Raw genomic sequence first — 6,000 nt, forward strand, 5'->3', positions numbered from 1 at the left:
TACCTCCACTGCTTTCTTTTTAGCTTCCTCTAAAAATGCTTAGGCTTCACTAGTACTTTCCTTCCACATTGGTCCCTTCCCCATAAGGGCTATGTCTAGCTTTCCTCCTTGTTTCCCCCTCCCTGAAAATTTAGATGTATAAACCTTTTTCCCCTGGAAAATTTCAGGCATTTTATGTTTTCCTTTACCCCTTTCCTTTCAATTCTGTATGTGATGCCATCATACCCCTCCTTCTGCCCTTATTCTTCCCCTTTCAATCCTTTTTCAGAACTCAGGCCTTTTTTTCTCCTTGCATATCTTTTAAGTTTATTTTTCCTCTTTAAGGTTTGTCTTTTTTCAACCCTTTAAATTGAGATTTACTAGTGGTTTTGTTCTTGGCCTTCTTCCCTCCCCCCCTTTTGAGAATTTTTTCTTTCTAAACCCCCTAATAGGAGAACTAAGATGTTATTTACAACAACTTCTATGAAGTTATGAGAACAGAAGGTAAGAGTGGAAAAAGAAAGGACTGTTGAGTTTCAGCAATAGTAAGTTTCATTCTATGAATAGCCACCTTTACTTTTAGAAAATTTTGGTAGAGCCAGGAAAAGTATACGATGATTGCAATAATGTAAATAAAAAGAAAAAAACTTGTACAATTGTAATGATCAAGCTTGACCCTAAAAAAAAAATTGCATTTCCCTTGCCTCTATGAAACAGTTCTATATGATGTTTGATAGAAGAGATGGTTTTCTGGGGGGAGGAGGATGTAAAAATTCAAAAAAATAAAAATAAAAACAATTCCTAGAAACCAGAAGTGATTAAAAAGAACAACAATTTGATAGCTTCAGTTATGTCTTCAGAGGTGTCTCTCTCTCCATTAGTCTTTTGTCAAACATTTATCAAAGATGCACTATGTGCCAGGCACTGTGCTCGGTACCGAGAGAAAATTAGTAATTCTTGGAGGATAGTTTGAATAGAGAAAAGATTTGAGTTGTGGGCCCCTGCAGGAAGTGCTTTCAGGAGTCCTGCTGAGAGATGACCAGTGAAGACAGCAGCCTCTAAAAGCAAGCATGATTTCATGAATGGGCCAGATCATTAGAGCCATTCATTCCTTTCCTACCTACCCTCCACTTTCCACAAAGACTGGACAGTGCTTTAAACTTTAGTACAATGTTTGACAAGTCTCACGCTTGCTGAATGAGGTGGAGAAATGTATTTGATAATAGTGCAGTTGGGTGGTTTGGAATTGGTGAATGACTTGATCTGTTAACTTACAGGGAGGCTTTTGGTAGAATGCCCTTGGAATCTGTTAGGTTTAGTTTTTTATTGAAAGCTTTTTTCCTTAGTGATTTGGATCAAGAACTAGAAAGCCTTCAAGAGAAATGTACATAGGACCCAAAGCTTAGAGGGAGGGGTGGTATGGATTAACTCATGGATTGAATGAGTCAAGATCCAGAAAGACCTCGACAGGTGGAAGCCCTGGTCCAAATCTTAGGAGGAGAGATCTAAATAGATACACGAGTTAAAGGGCTCTTTAAATGACCAAAAATACCTTCTTTGACACCTTTAAAATTGGCGGTCCAGCTTGTGCTTGAAGACTTCCAATGAGATCTGTCCACATTCAACATCCAGTTAACCTCCTCAATTTCCATCAATTGATGCAATTAGTCTCTCCAGGGCTTAAACACAATTCCTCTTTTGCATTATGATGTTGCAAGTTCTTAGAGTCAAAGTTTCATTTTGCAAAAGCTAGATGGGCCAAATAGCATGGATTTAGTTAGCAATTAAGATTGGGGGAAGAAAGCTTATAAACTATAATTCTGCAAGTCTTAGAAATGCTAAAATGGCTAAGAACAATCTTTTAAAGTGTACATATCAGTAAAGGCTTTTAAGCTGGGTTTTGAAGACAATCCTTACCATGTCTAGAAATCGGTATCTTTTGGAGACCCACAGCTGAGTGACCATGACTTTACAACATGGGTTTTATCTGTATTATACCAAATGCGGAGATAAAACCAAAAAGAGCACTCAAAAATTGATATTGACAAAGGGGATAAGTATTATAATGTAAGTAGAGATACTCTCTCTACTTTGAGGATACTGTCTAGGTGCAGTTTGGCTAAATTGAAGAATATATATGCACACAGAAGTAGTGATAGGCTAAGGCAATTTTACAAAATTATTGCATAGGTATCTGGGGATGAGACTAATTTGGGAAGAAATTAGATAGGATATTATTTGATATTTTCAAGGACAAATTCTAAGAAGTCCCTTTTGGGAAGTTCAATATACTTGTTTCTATAAAAACTACAAATTAAACAATTTAAATAACTTGAAACTGTTATTTGAAATTTCAAAATTATTTGAAATTTGACATGTAATTGTCATCTGGGGGCTCTAATTTTGAGAAAATAATCCTTTCATGAATAAATATACATTTGGAAGAGGGAAAAAGCCAATCTTTCAGACTAGGCTTTGTTTCATTAAACCAGAGTCAAAATAACAACTTGGTTATATAAGGTTCAAGGAACCCGTTACCTGTTTGGGCTCAGCCTAAACATATTTGCTGGTGATTTTAGGAAGTGTTAGTAATTTTTATAAGTTAACCTAGGATGTTAGGTTATTCATAAATATTCATAAAGATAAAAGACTCAGGAGTATATGAAGTTGGTTTATTTGTAGTTCTTACAAGAACCTAATCCACACAGATGCAGGAAGGAGCTTTTTATTTTCTATCCTGAAGTGCAGGGTCCCTCCCATCCCCACCCCTCACCCCCAATTGGTTGGAGATGATAAAATTAAAGGATTTCTTGGTCCTTCTGTTGAATGTTTCTCTTTGACATGTTCTCCCTCCCTCATCATGCCAGTTTTAAAAAATGGCAAAACTCCTTGGGGAGAAGTTATTAACTCGTTAAAAATCGCCCCAATGTGAGTGCATGTGCTTAAATCAGTTCAGTGACTCAGTATCATGTTTTATATACCTCAGTCAGCTGATATAACTTCTCTCTAAATCCTTGTTTCCATATGGAAATAGGGCTCAATAGGTTGCTCACATAGGGCCCAGGGTCAGGGTCCAGCATGTGCTCTACAATAGGACTTCAAATACTATCTTTTCCTTCTTAACTCTTTTTCCAGTTTCAAAAGAAAAGATGAGTGCCTGCTAGCTGAGCTCACAATTTGTTTTGCACAATAAAATTCTGGGGAAAAAAATCTTATGTGGAAAGGCCTTCAACCAGATTATAAATCTTACTCTACACCAGAGGTCTTACACTGGACAGAAAAATTGTGAATATAATGGATATGTTAAAATCTTTACCTGGTTGAACTTATTCTACATCAAATAATTCACACTGCAGAGAAAACTTAATATAAAAGAATATAGGAAGACTTTTAGAAGAAGATTGAAACTTTGAAGAGGGGAAGTTGTTCCTGACATCAAGCCAAATTTCTCTCTGAAACTTCTACCTGTTGTTGCTGGATCCTCTTCTCTTGATGGTCGCCCTTCAGATGCTTGAAGATCGCCATTATGGCTCTTTTCCCCCCAAATCATCTCCCATTTGCACTGCTGCTCCTGTTCTACTCTTGAAACCAGATTGGTAAGAGTGACTCAGATATATCAAGGTTAAGTACTGGGAATACAAATAAAAGCAATCAAAGCTTATATTCTGATGGGGAAGATACAGTATAAAGCAGAGCTGGAAAGTGAGTGTGGAAAAGCCAAAGAGTAGGAGCGAGTATGAGGCTTGATGTGGGGCAAGCTTAAGGCAAAATGTCAATTTTGAGAACTAGAGCACCCAGAAGTTGAGTCCAGGTCGTAGAGGGACAAGAAATGAGGATGTAGGCAGCCTGATGGTCTGGTGATTAGAAGCCGATAGTGGAGGCTGACTTTTGGACAAGATAAGGGAAAGCTCCAATATGCTAAAGGCAAAAGAAGTCTCAATGTCCAAGTTCCCATTGAGAACTGGTGGTCTCCTACCCTGTCATGTCAATCAACCAGTAGTAGATTAGCCCATAGAAAAGCATTTCCTGAGAGTTCATCAAGTAAGCATTGTGCCCAATGCGAGGGCTCACTGTCCCTTGTAGAGTGGGCTCAAACTCAAGTAGAAGTGTGGCAGAGAGAGTCTGCTCAGTTCCTGGCTTAAGCCTTATTACCCCTCTGTGGAGTCACAATCTTGTCCCAAGCGCAGCTTTCTGGGCCCAATGGGTCCCTCAGGAACTTCTAATAGAAGTTCACCACTCCACGTAAGAGTTTCCATCTCAGGATACTTATTCACTTAAGGTCATGAAATAACAGGTGACGTGTTCTCGGACATATGGTAACCCGAGGGCAGGTAGAGCCGTTATCCTTATTCCAACCTGCAATTCACATTTCTCTTAAAGGTAAGGGGGGGGGGAAAGAGATGGGCCACCGGGACTTATGCACACTCCATTCCAGCTCAGCTTCTTCCGAATCAATCCTTCCAGCTTGGAGGCCAATTAAAAGGCTTCATTAGCATCACACGTTCTGATTCTGGGACCTCACGGCTTAAGCACTTCCAAAGTTCCACGTCTTGGTTTGACTGTAGTCAGAATATTTACACTTACTTTAAGCACCAAGTCCTTCCTGGCCAGTCTCTGTTACACCTAATAAAATAACATTTATGTAGTGCATTAGCCAGTCTCTTTGCTACATCTAATTAAATAATAGCATTTATATAGTGCTTTAAGGTTACAAAGTTTCATATTACCTCCATAACCCTGTTACATAGGTGTTATGTTTGAAAAATGAGAGAACTATGGCTGAGACTAAGCAACTTTCCAAGGTTACAGTAAATGAGGTGGGATTCAAACTTATTTCTGCCTCCAGGTTCAGCACTGTATTCCCTGCACCACCTACCTGCCTATGCACTCCTATAAAGGAGTTGACCACTTTAGGCTTTTATATACCTTTCCTTCCTCCCCCCTCCAAAAAAAAAAAAATCACACTTTTCCCACAGACTTCCCCATCTTTATTTTTGTCACATTCTCGTCTTGATCAAATGAGAGAATATTTATCAAATTCTTAGCACAGTCTGTGACACATTAGATAAGTAATATATCTTTCTTTCTCTAACCCCTTAAACTGGGCATTTTCCAAGGTTCTGAACTTGCCTTTTCTCCGCTTCCCATTTGGAACTTCATGAAAATTTTTAGGATAACCAAGACATTAAAAATTAAACTTGTAGTGAGACAGAAGTCAGGAACCTTGAGGATGGGGAGCACAGGGCAAGTGTCTGAACAACAGCTGGTTCAGCCCTAAGAAATAATTTTCTTGTAGAAATATCTTTGCTGGAATCTGAGAAATCAAAGGCACAAGGACTTCAACAAAATAAATGGAAAAACAACAGAAATAGAATGATTATAATAACCCAAGTTGGTCCCAAAGAAGAAGTAGAAGAATTCACTTCCTCTCCCTTTTTTGCACAATTTGGGATAGTGAATAGATTGCTGGACTTGAAGTTAGGAAAATTGAATTTGAACCCTGCCCCAGACAAAATAGCCATTTGATCTCAGGCAAGTCACTTAACCTGTCATCTCTAAAATAATATTTCTCTCAGAGTTGAGGGGAGAAGGAATGTTAAGTGAAATATATAAAGCCCTTTGTAAATTTTAAAGCACTGCAGTAAAAAGCTTCAGACTCAGCAAGTCCAAGTTAGCTTTAATGACTTTTCCCCCTCTTTTTTAATTCTTTGTTAAAAGGAGTAGTTCTCTAGGTTGGAGAAGAGAGGTACAGGGAAAAAAGGTGACATAAAAATAGAGTAATAAATCTTAATGTAAATGACCAAAAGTTCTTGCTAACGTCTTCGATATCAAGTCAATTTATTTTTATTTATCTTTGAGGACACGGGGGTTATCAGTGTCTACTATGTCATCAAGGTCTTAATATTTGAAAGAACCAAGAGATATTATTGTGTTTGGTTAAACACACCCAGTGCCCTTGTAGGTATTAGTTGCAAGTGGTCCATCAGTGAATGGAGACACTTCATTGTTAGCTCTCAATAC

This window comes from Antechinus flavipes, chromosome 1, assembly GCF_016432865.1.
Source record: "Antechinus flavipes isolate AdamAnt ecotype Samford, QLD, Australia chromosome 1, AdamAnt_v2, whole genome shotgun sequence".
NCBI lineage: Eukaryota > Metazoa > Chordata > Mammalia > Dasyuromorphia > Dasyuridae > Antechinus > Antechinus flavipes.